Below are 12,847 nucleotides of genomic sequence, written 5' to 3'. Positions count from 1 at the left end.
AAATTTTATATATATTACATATAAAAATATATATATAAAACTTGATAATTCACAAATTTTTAAAAATCGCAAGGAGCCAAGTGCGCGATGAAATCGCAACAACGACAAGAGCAGGAAACAAAATCGCAGGACAATCGGAAAAAAAAATGTTTGCATGATGAAGGAAGCCCTAAAAGTTCAGAATTGTGATAACAACATGTGAGAATTAGATATATTTTAGGTTTTTTTGTCAAGTTATGTAATTGCCAAGTTACCTAACACTCTTTAAACGGTCTCCCCTTAGACCCGTCCTTGTCTGTATATCCAAATTCTTAACAGGTGAATTTTTCGATTCATGCAGTTTGTTCCCCAAAAGATTCTACAGTTTATGAATGTTGAAGGCCTCACAAAGAGAAAATATTGCCAATCACATAGTTATTAAAGGCGCAGGCCTCACAAAGAGAAAATATTGCTAATCTATTAAAGGCGCGCCTATGGAGCATGGCGCACCATCACTACAAAAAAAGATGGGTTTTAGCAGCCTTTTTATTGTGGCTCTAACTAAAACCGCCCCATGGGCTCAACCTAAAAAAAGCCCATTTGCAAAATCTAACCTACACTTCAAACAAAAATAGAATTAACTGTTCATCTCCTGCTTAACTATATTCTCTCTAATGGCGATTGAATCCCCCCTTCTCCTCTCAGCCGCCACAATTCATCGAGCTGGCAGCTGCCAACACCGACATCGAACCTCCACCTCTAGCCGCCACTTGCATTTCGTGAGCTTAATTTGAATATTGTGCTTGTTTTATGCTAATTTGATTATCGTTTTGTTTGGTGGATATGAAATTAGGGGAAGTCTAAGTTCTTTCTGTATAAACTGAAAGTGAAGTCGGAAGACAATATTGAGTCATCTGACGAAATTGCTTCCCCTGTTAATTCACCTTGTGAAGAAAGTGATGAAAATGAGGGAAGTGAAAAAGGGTACCTACATGATGATATGCCAGCATTAGTTAGTATGGAAACTCATGATTTTGAGTATAGAATGAAATGTTAGTCTTGAAAGGGAATTCAGCTGCAGCAACACCTTATTCCGGATTAGGAATTAACGAGTCTGAACCTACATTTTTGGAGGTAATTAAGCAGCATTCTCACAGGAATTTTGTAATTTTGTCCTAATTTCATTCTTTGATGTGAAATTTGATGTTGCAGGAGCAGGGTCCAGTGACTTTTTTTTGATGAGGTGAAGGCATTGCAATTGGCTGGGGAGAAGACAGCTTTAACACTGGAATTTTGTCTCCTGGGAGCATTGAGGATTGCCTTGCTTATGACTATAACTGTACCTCTTTGTTTAATTTTATGATTACTTTTGTTTCCTCACTTTATTACGTTGCTCGTGAGTTTGTTAATGAATCTATAACTGCGTCTTTCGAGCGGAATTTCTTTGTTTATTTATGAAGATGGACTTTTCCTTTATTGTTTCTCTTTTCCTTTACTGTTGCTGACTGCGATTGTTAAATCACATGCAACTAGGAACATTCTAAAGCATTTGTTCCATGGCTTTGCTTTATTCAAAATCTGGTGATGGATTTTTATTATGGCTTGGCTTCAGATGAGATGGTCATGGTCCAAGTATATGAACCACAACTTGAATGTGCTGATTCTCTACTTGTTATCCTACAATTAAAGTAAAAGAGCTAAGTGAGTTGTTGCTTTCTATCTTTCCTTCTCATTCTCCACTGCCCCCTCCCCTCCCCTCCCCTGGTGGCTATCATAATCACATATTTAACGTTCCATTCCAATGCAATGGGGACACCCGACACATTCTATGTGAATCTCAACTTTCACATTCTATATTAGGGGTCTTAAAAGTTAGATGCAATGATCATTACCATCTCAGGACTCTTTCTCCGCCTGCAAATTACTACAAGTTTTAGCATCACATTTTGCATAACAGAAGTTGGAGGTGTTAGCAACCACTCACAATACTTCCCTATTTAAGAGCATATTTCTATTGCTCAAAGAACAAGGTCGTTCGGTCCAATTCATTATATATATATATCTTTTCCTTTCAAATAATGAATGCTAATTAGATTGTGTTTGTGTGTGAATGTTAAAATTGCAGCCTGGAATAGCAGTGCTTCTAATAAACATGTGCAACCAGACCGCCCTTAGAGTAACTTAGAGGAGGACCCGAGGATGATTATCCAAACACAGGCAGCTACTCTCTTGGTTACATCAATCTAAGGACCAAACCAAGGGAAGAGTATCATATGAAAGCACTCGGATGTGATGCTACTCAAGGTAAGAATATTGAAACTTGAGATTCCGAGCATGAATCTAGAGCTGGTTGATCCATGGACACCCATTTCTGTTTCTCTTTATTCCATTTGTATATGCTGTCATCCCAGATTTCAAGGCTCCTCCTGAGGTTTGATTTAATGAGTTAGGATTTAATCCTTGGTTTTTTGTACTATTCATTTAGTCCAAATCAACTTAGAATTAGTTAAAGGGTAGATTTCAGGATCAACTTGATCTTCTACAGACATATACGAATAAGGATTCCTTAGATTTAGTCCAAATCAGCTTAATTAGTTGGGTGGTAGATTTCGGGGATCAACTTGATCTTGTGTGAAGGTTGAGATTCTGTTCTTAATTAGTTCTTTTTTTCTGTTTGAAGGTTGGGTGAGATGAATGATTCTAGTTGGTTGTTTGAAGGGAAAAATATGGCTGGTGGTTGAAGAAAACTAGAAACAGAGAATTGCTCAGTTCTCCTTATCTGAACCGAACCATGCTTGCAAAGGCTACCATTGATATAGAACCATGCTTTGACCACGTCAAGTTGGTGAGACGCAAATAAGCAAGTTGAGATACTGGTAAAAGCTCGAGGCCAATTTAAGGAACACATGTAATCTTCATCATTCATATATATATATAATGACCTATTTGATTTAAGAAATATAGTTGTATGTTAGCTAACAACCGATCCCAATGACGTTGCAGGCTTGTGAAAAACTGAACTTAATCTTGTTTCTGGGTAGAAATGGCTTTCTCTTTCAATACAAACCTTAGCCAACCTTTGATCAGGTAGTTTTTCCTTCTCTGTTTTACATGCCTTAAGTATCAATTATTGGAATCTCTGTATGTATGATTTTTGGGATCAAGGCTTGAATTCAATTAGTTTCCTTGAACTCTAACTTGCTCATTTGCTTAATTTTGTAAATTTAAATCATTTACACTATTTAACTTGCACGTGGAGGAAGAAATGTTGATGAGGAAATTTTATGAACTTGTGGTTGCTCAAGGTTCAAACAAAAAGGTATACCTTATCTTTCATGTTCTGTATTTTTTGGAGTTTGTAGTTCATGTGTGTTCTAATTTCATTGATGAGAAGCAAGTGTCATTTTTTTAATTTCATTGTTATTTATACACTGAGAACTGCTGCATTTTTTCCCTCTTTTTCTTTTAGACTGTAATTTGCCTCGTAATATATATGATATGTTTGAGATTGAATTGATAGATCTTTTAATTAAATATGGTCTATATGTGTTGCAGTATGCCGATGCTCACCTAAAAGATTTTCAGGGAGCTTGACACGAAGGTTTGTTGCTTGGGGTTTACATCACTTGCGCTTCCTGCAAATCAATATGCACACTGATCATGAAGATGATGCCAAGGGGTCTAACATTTGGGGATGAGGCTGACAGCATTAGGCTGCAGAAGTTAGTTTCTTTTAGAATTTTAGAAATGATCTTTTAGAATTTTAGAAATGGCATTTGTAATGTATTCTTTTGGATCCATTTAGGATAACAATGTATGAAAATTCAAAATTTTTGATGTTACATGTTCTATTTGAAAGTTTTATGGATATAAATTTGAATAATTGGTCTATAATTAGTATTAGGTGCCCAATTGGAATATAAAAAATAATATAAATAATTAAAAAGCAAAAATCACTAATAGGGGCGGTTTAAACCGCCCCTACACGTCCGCCGCTAAATTTTATCTACCCCGTCGGTGATAATTTTCGTCGTTATTCTGTAGTTCCGGTCCCCTTTGACGACAGATTTGCGACGGTTGGTAAAACCGCCCCTAAACCTTGTAGGGGCGGTTAAAACCGCCCCTACAGTAAAAAAAACTGCCTCCGTAGGCAATTTTTGTTGTAGTGCATGTGCAGGCCTTAGCGCCATGACACCCTCATATGGTGTGGCGTAACCGCCTGATGCGCCATTTTGCGCCAAGAGGCAGTTGCCAAAGGCGCACTAAGACGCACCTTGGTGAGTTAACGGCAGTTTTATGGTTTTTGACCTCTCTATAGGTATGCTGTCAACCATGGGTGATTTGTAATAAAAAAAATCCAAAATCAGATACCACAAAAGGAAATAAATCCAAATTGGCTAGTGACTCGAATCTCATTTTGCAAATCGGGACTCGTGAATCGAATCGTAACGGATCAAATTCAAAATGCTATAAAAAAAATATTAACCATATTTAACTCTAAATATTAGTCCAAAAATGCAATTTTAATATCTAAATAGAAATTATATTACTATATAAAAGAAAGTAGAGACAGATAGAACATAGAAAATAGAAAGTAGAAAAAGATAATAACAAATAAATAGAAAAAAAAGATGGAAGGTTTTGGAATTTGTAAAGTAAAGAGTCATCTAATTGAAATTATTTGTATTTCATAATTTCTGTACGTTTTTTTGTTTTTGTAAAGTGAATAGTTATCTTCTTCGAAACTTCTTCTGTTATACGTTTTTTAGTTGTTAAAAATTGAATTTTTTTCTTTTTAAATGGCAGCCTGAATAGACCGAATCGGATGACTCAGTGGTAACTTGGCTGATTCATGAAGCTTCTGAGTCGTACCATAGATACAACTCGAATTCTTCATGAATTGAATCAAATCATACGCGATACGTACAATTCTAACAACTATGGTTACAACAATTTTAGTGACCAATGTTTAGCAACACAAGCCTTTTTCAGCAATCCAATCAGACAAGGTAATTGTCTAACAATAACTTCTATTATATCATTATTATTTTGTGATTTATTTATAGATGTAATTTATATCAAATCATTACCATTTTTGTTTCGATTTAGGGAATTCTAATTAGCATATAATTCTATAATTAACTTGTACTAGTTCTATGTATAGAATGTTTTCATGAATCCTTTTTCCGCATTTTATAAAGTTACTTCTAGTGTTGCTTATTTTCAAGCCAAGCATGCTCGGATTTTTCCTTTATCTCTTTAAAATTTATAAATGGAGGGACGAATTAATTAGTTTTGTCAAAACTCAAAAACTTTAAATGTGTTTTTAAAAACAAATATATTAATTAATGTAATATGTACAAACTGAGAGACTAAGTAGTTATTCACAGTTATATTTACTAGATATTATATAAGAGACGTTGGTAAAAATGCCCCTTATATATATATCGTATCAGGTCATTTTTAACCATTATCTCTTTTTTTCCTCTTTTCTTTAATTTCACCATATTACGCACTTAAAAGAAAATCCTAAACAATATTTTTTATTAATTATGCAATTCTTAGATTTTGTTAAAAAACATGCAGTATATGGAATAAGTTTAAGGGACAAAGCCAACAAAAGCACAGATTTAGATTTTCAATTTGATGAATATGCAGAAATTATATTTTTATTTTGAGGCAACTAATTTATAATTGTAAAACTAATTAAAATGCATTGAAAAAAAATAAATAAGCAAATGCATACACAGATTTTCAATTTGATGAATATGCAGAAATTATATTTTTATTTTGAGGCAACTAATTTATAATTGTAAAACTAATTAAAATGCATTGAAAAAAATAAATAAGCAAATGCATACACTACGAGAAAAAACGCTATCACTGACAGAATGAACCGACAATAGTGTTTTTTTGTCGGAAATACCGACGGAATATGTCGTAATCACCGACACATGCTCCTACTCTATTATATATTGTGCAATTTGTTAGGGAGATATTTTTTGGTTCAATAGATCATTTTGTTCATTCCTTAATATGGTAAGTTTTACAACTCTTAGTAGTTAGTATTTTGTATCAAGCAATCATTTGATTTTAACTTTTATAATATCAATATTATTTATTATATATTTGTTAGTGTATAATAATTTGATTTATTTATTAAACTAAAAGATATTTAATAATTATAAACTATTAATAATAATAAATAAACGAGTTTCAATTTTAAAATACAAATACCGACGTACTTTTCCGACATATTTTTTGTTGGTAGGTATAGTCATTTTATTTTCCGAAAATACTGTAACGAGACAAAAGTGCTCGGTAATTCTATCGACAAGACCGACAAAAGTCACCAACAAAAATGGGTCGTAACACTACACATATCACCGACACTATTTGTGTGCGATATCACCGACCCATCAAAAAAATTGTCACAACCAGCTACTTAGGAGGTCAACGCCGACACATCATATTAGTATATTTTAGAAATATATTAATATATTATTTATTTATTTAATTAGTGTTCAATCTGTTCGGAAACTGCTATGAACATGTATACAAAATCCTTGTTGACTGTATATTTTCTTGCTCGGAAAAATATATATATATAGCAGTGTTGTAAAAATCGCTAGACGCTAGTTGGGTCGACAAGACCACTGAAAATTAATCGGAGATTAATCGAAATTAATCAGATTTGTATTTTTCTATTTTTTAGATTTATATTATGTTGCATCTCAAAATCCTCTTGAACAAAAGCTTAAGTGAAAGAAACCTCAAAAGAAAAAATATTTGCAAGATGTAATTAGTATAGAAAAGTAATGATTTTTAATTTTCTACATCAATGAACTCAACTTGCATAAAAAGAAAAGAAAAAAGGGAATATGAAAAAAAGACATGCTATATTTATTGATAAATCATTCAAATTGATATGTTTTTCCATTGTAATTTTGTGAATTGAATTTACATGATTTTTTTTATTCATGCAGAGTCTGTTCCCAAAAGATTATCCACTTTATGAATGTTGAAGGCCTCACAAAGAGAAAATATTGGTAGCCACATAGTTATTAAAGGCACGCCTATGGCGCATCAGGCGCAGGACTTAGCGCCATGACACCTCCATGGTGTGGCGCAACCACCCAGTACGCCATTTTGATTTATCACATTTGGTTATAATAGGATTCTTAGTTTGGTTTATAGTTCAATTTTATAAAATTTAGTTATAATATAATTTTATTTAATTAAATTAAAAACTCTCCAAATATCACCATATCAATTCAGTTAAATCAAAATCCCTAAATTAGAAATCCTTACATTAAACCTCAAATTATAAATTCCTAATCAAATTATAAATTCCTAATCAAACAAAAAATTAGAAATCCTAAATTAAACCATAATGAGAAATATACGGAAAAAAAACCTAAATTAGAAAACCCTAAAAAACTAAAGATACAAATAATCATAGAAATAAAACTTACTTGACTTGAGAAATAATAAAAAAGATAAAACTTTAGGGTGGATTCGTAAATTAATTGGAAGCAATGGGTGTTTAATGATAAAACTAAAACATAAGGGTGAAATTTTGAGATTTTACTTAAAGAAATAGTGAGAAGGGAATATTTAGGATGGGAAAAGGGGATTTTTTCCCTTTTCCATCCTAAATTTTCTAGGTCAGATGGCACAAAATGATGTCGTTTTCGTGCCATCTGAATTTAAAAAAGAAAAAGAAAAAAGAAAGAAAGTCATCTTCTTCATTCGGCCATGACAATGCAACGTAACACAATGCAACATAACGTAAGTAACGTGACGTATTGTAATATAATGTAACATAACGTAACATAACATAATGTAGCTAAAAATAGTATATTATTTATTGTTTAATTATTTAATCTGTTCAGAAACTGCTATGATACAAGAAAAATCCTTATCACCAATGCAAAAATCCGTTTGTGATTCCCTAATTTGCGTGTGATTATGATCACCGATGGAAAACCGACATATATTGATGTGTTGGCGTTGACCTCCTATGTCACACCCGACCCAAATCGGCATTGGGTACGAATGGAAGATAGAATAACCAACTTCTAACAGTCTGAAAACCGAACTTATTTTCTAATAGATAAAAATTCATTTGCACTACCTAAAGTTTTATTTAATTATTTGGCTTGGACCTGATAATTCTATCAAGCTTCCTACGTATCCCGAACGTCTTTTAATCTTTAAATTGGGAATCAAAGCCACGTAGTTCTACCTATTTTAGGTAGTTTTCTCAACTTAATTGACGCGTTAATGAAATTAATAAACTTCACTTTATTGATATATAGTTTCGTTTTATCGCTACTACCATTCACAATATATTTAGTATCCCGATCTACGATTTCAACTCGTCAATTTTCAACCCGTTAATAACTTAATTTAATTTCCTAATAACTTAACTTAATTTCGGAATAGACCAAAAACGCTTATTCAGACCGTCTAAAATTTATTTATTAATTTATTTAATATAAGCGAATACTTTATCGATTCGACCATATAAAACTTGAACTTAAAAACCTTAAAATCACGTTATCAAATCAAATCAAATCACAGATAAATATCGATATCGTTATATCGGCATTTTATCAAAACAATTTGTAACCAATCAAATGTTTTATCAAACCAATTCGTAATCAATCAAACGTTTTATTAAACCAACTCCGTAATTAAATAAACGCTTTATCAAACCAAATTCATAATCAATCAAACTCGTAATTAAGCAAACGCAAAACCTTATATCATAATCAATTCATAACCGAAGACATAAAACCTTATATCAAAATCAGCTCAAAATCAGCTCAGAACCGAGAACATAAAACCTTATGTCCATTCTAGAGTTTCTCCCCTTATGTATCAATCCATAACCACATATATCACATAATCGAGACGTCTCTTTAACCTTGCCTAATCTCGTATGGGTCTTACCCCACACTTCGCTGCCAATACCCGACTATGTCTTTACACTGTGTACACAGGCCATGTACCTCACTGAACATGGTCATCAACTATCAAAACCACCGATCCGGATTACTCTAGATGGATATAAAAATTCAGAAAATCATAACATGCTCAAATTTCCTTTCACAATCAAACTTCCAATAACCACAAAATCATCTGACCTCAATTAACTCTTTTCGCAAAAATAATCACAATATTTAAAATCAAATAATCATTTAATAATATAACTAAAATAGTTAAAATATCGTATAAAATCATCGATTCGTAATATAATCGAATTTCAAGAATTTAATAGCTCAAAATATTATATCGATAAAATTTAATATCGCTTAAAGTTAAATACGTTTATCATACTATTTTCCGTCACTGAAATAAGATTCTAAACCGACATAGTTAATTCGAACTGTAGATACTATTGGACTCGTTTCACTGTCATAAATCTTATTAGTACTAATTTTATATTCGACTTTATACCGGCTCTACTTGGCAAATATCAATACCGACTCTAATTGGTAAATATCACCATTAGACCTTCTAATTTGAAGAATATCAGTATTAATCATTCTCGACAAATTAAGGTTGTTCAAACTATTTTATTAATAAAATTTAAAATAATCAAAATATTCTTATTGGATTATTTTCGGTCGTTGAGATATTAGTTTTAAACCGATTGTACCTTTAAACTCGTGACGCTCCTAAAAGTCCATTAATACCGAATTAAATTTCACTTCGGCAAATCTAAAAGACAAATGTCTAAATTATATATTTTTATCAGTATTTGATAGACGCTAACTCATTAATCATAAATCCATTAAATTCGCCGAAACTATTGAAACTAAACTTACTCAAAATCATAACGATAACATTTTAAAAATAATTTGAATCTAAAATACAGTTACCTAAATATCGTCATCGATCACCAAAATACAGTCAAATTGCCCAAAAACGCCCTTTATTCTTTCCATCTTTATTTTTATGTATTTTCCATGAAATTGTATCTTTTTCTCTCCCTCGCCATCTTTCTCCATATCCATGTCTACCCACTCCTCTATTAAATTTTATATATGCATGAAGAACACCTCATTTTTCTTTAAATATAATTTATAAATATTTATAAATACACATTTCTTTTCCATAGAAATCATGCATGCCACGTTTTTGTCCATGCATTTTAATTGTTTTTGAACTATCTACACATGGCTACACCTGTCCATTTAAATGACAAACCTTTAAATAACTATGTAAAAGATTTACACATGGCATACACATGTCATATACTTAAAGTAAGCATTGACACATATTTAATTATTTTTAATTTCATAAAATTATATGAATGACACATTTTAATTATATGCATTTAAATATTAATGGTAACCTCCCATATAAAGCCATTATTATAATTTAAAGTTAATCTAACATTTACATAATCGTTTTTATTTTTAAAATAATAATCTTCATTGAGAAAATATAAGTTAAGGTCCTTTTAAATTTAGACTTTCTTTCAAATTATCCAAAACTTTTTAATGTACACTTAAAACTATTAAATTAAATTCAATAGTATATTTAAAATCGTAATTAATTAACGTTATCTATTTTGAATAAAAAAACAAATATTAGAATTTTTCGACACGGTCGTTACATCCTAGATAAGCAGTTGCGATAATTTTTTCCTGACACAAAAAACTCACCCACACAATAATCAGCCAGTGTTTTGTGTCAGAAATTCTGACTATTTTTAGTAGGTGACTTCTGTCGGATATTCCGACGACATCACTGGCCCTTATGTGTCGGTGATCTATTTTTTTGAAATATTAATTTAAAAGAAAATTGGATCGGAAAATTCTCAAAATCATTTTTACAGTGGTTATATATATATATATATATATATATATATATATATATATATATATATAAATTAAGAATTTCATACAAATAAAAAATGTTTTAAGCTATGAAGCATGGACTCGGTTGCGGATACAGGTGCACCAACAGCATTTAAAAAAAAAATATAAGACATCAGTGCGGCAAGACACGATAAATTTTATATAATTAATTTTATATTACATATAAAAATATATAAAAAAACTTGATAAATCATAAATTTTTAAAAATCGCAAGGAGCCAAGTGCGGGATAAAATCGCGACAAGAGCAGGAAACAAAATCGCAGGAGAATCGAAAAAAAAAGGAAAGAAAGATATGAGAAAGTTTTTCTTAATTTTATTTCTTTTTTAATTTATTTATATCACTTTTATACAAGATAACTATTTATAGTACATGAAATGTAACTATTACAAACCTAATAAATAAATTTAATAACTCTTAATGGCTAATTAAGAATTTAATTTAAACTTCACATAACTTCTCATAAGTTATTCTAAAGTAACCTTGGTAACTCTAATAGTTACAAGTTAATTTATTTTGGCAACAGTCAAAATAAAAACTCTATTAATTATAAATTTATTATTTCACCACACCCCTTACACTTATAAATTTTTTATCCTTTAGTAACACCACGAACAGTCCTTAATCTGCTAACATCTTCAAACTTCAACGTCATTAACCACTTCACTCTAGCTGTCATCATCCATATTATTATCTCCATTGTTTTCGAACTTCATCGTTACTCACATCTTCAGAATTATTATTACTGTCAACAGGTATTTTGGGTTTTGGATGAGACACATAACTAGTGCATCTTCTACGTGAACTTGACACAATATTACTCATATCAATGCCCTCGAGTTCTTTTGCTCTTTTCTTTCTTTTTTTAACTTCCTTGATTTCTCTTTTAGATGCATTTGATGATAATCCTTCTTTGAAAAATTTCTCATTCATTTCTTTCATTACCTCGGCCTCACGTTTATTCTCATACACCTGTTTGATTTTCTTGTAAATTACTGGAGGCACACTCATCCCGCATGATTTTATTACAGTTTTTAGATGCTCAACGTCTTTACCATACACTGGTGTTGAAACTTCCTTTTTCTTGACATGTTTTTCGACAGATGATTGAGAATGGCTATCATCACGGACATGACACCTCCATTGGTGCAACCGCCTGGTGCGCCATTTTACGGCAAGGGGCAGTTGCCAAAGGCACACCTAAGTGTGTCTTGGTGAGTTAAGGGCAGTTGTATGGGTTTTTTTGACAGTTACATATATGGAACAAATGTTCTTGAAGGGCCCAAAGTGAGAAAAAAAACTAATATTAAAAAGAAAGAGAGAGATTATACATTTGAATTAATTAGTAGATGCAATGACAAAATTATTATAAGAGAAAAACGTTTAGTAGAACAAAATACAGAAAACAAATTCAAACAGAAACAAAGCAATCAAGGGAATTCAAATTCAATATGAGTGATTAATTTGGAGAGTTTTGATTATGAGTAGAACTTAGGATTTAGTATTCAACTTTATCTTTCTAATATGGGGTTTATTTTGCATTTTAAAACATAATTAAGCTTAATATTGTCAGAATTTAGTATTCATTCCATTTTTATGTTAGTTTTATAGTTTTATAATTTTTGTCTTTGGAAGTGCGCCTTGTCTCGCTATGGCGCGTTCCATCCCAGTGCGCTATGCGCCAAGGTTGTGCGTCATGCGCCTTTAATAACAACTATGGCTAGTCATTTCTTATTTATATGTAACTAACCCACATATTTTACATGCAATGGGCTCTAAAATGTGGGAGCAAATCTTGTACCTGAAATAAATCTGCTTTAGATATTAACGTTTCACACTAAAACAAAGCCAAACAACATCAAAATCCAATGAATCCTCAAAATCCAAAATCAGATACCAGCAAAGGAAATAAATTGAAAGAGAGTTTTCTCGTGATTTATGGATTTTTCCAGCGATCACTGGATACTCAAACCT

At 31.6% G+C, this 12,847-nt stretch overlaps 1 long non-coding RNA gene across 7 annotated transcripts; it reads left to right on the top strand.

The window, feature by feature from the left end:
• Positions 1–649: 649 nt before the first annotated feature.
• Positions 650–3,826, top strand: LOC136221705 (uncharacterized). 7 transcript variants are annotated; one of them, XR_010685279.1, is made up of 6 exons: positions 650–1,113; positions 1,192–1,318; positions 2,105–2,283; positions 2,660–2,887; positions 2,983–3,298; positions 3,535–3,826. It is a non-coding gene; the product is annotated as an uncharacterized lncRNA (long non-coding RNA). The 7 variants fall into 7 exon arrangements; XR_010685274.1 differs by having other exon boundaries at positions 1,192–1,680; positions 1,840–2,283; XR_010685276.1 differs by having other exon boundaries at positions 1,192–2,009.
• Positions 3,827–12,847: the final 9,021 nt, after the last annotated feature.

This window comes from Euphorbia lathyris, chromosome 1 (assembly GCF_963576675.1).
Source record: "Euphorbia lathyris chromosome 1, ddEupLath1.1, whole genome shotgun sequence".
Taxonomy (NCBI): Eukaryota; Viridiplantae; Streptophyta; class Magnoliopsida; order Malpighiales; family Euphorbiaceae; genus Euphorbia; species Euphorbia lathyris.
This window is presented reverse-complemented; position numbering and strand designations above follow the sequence as displayed.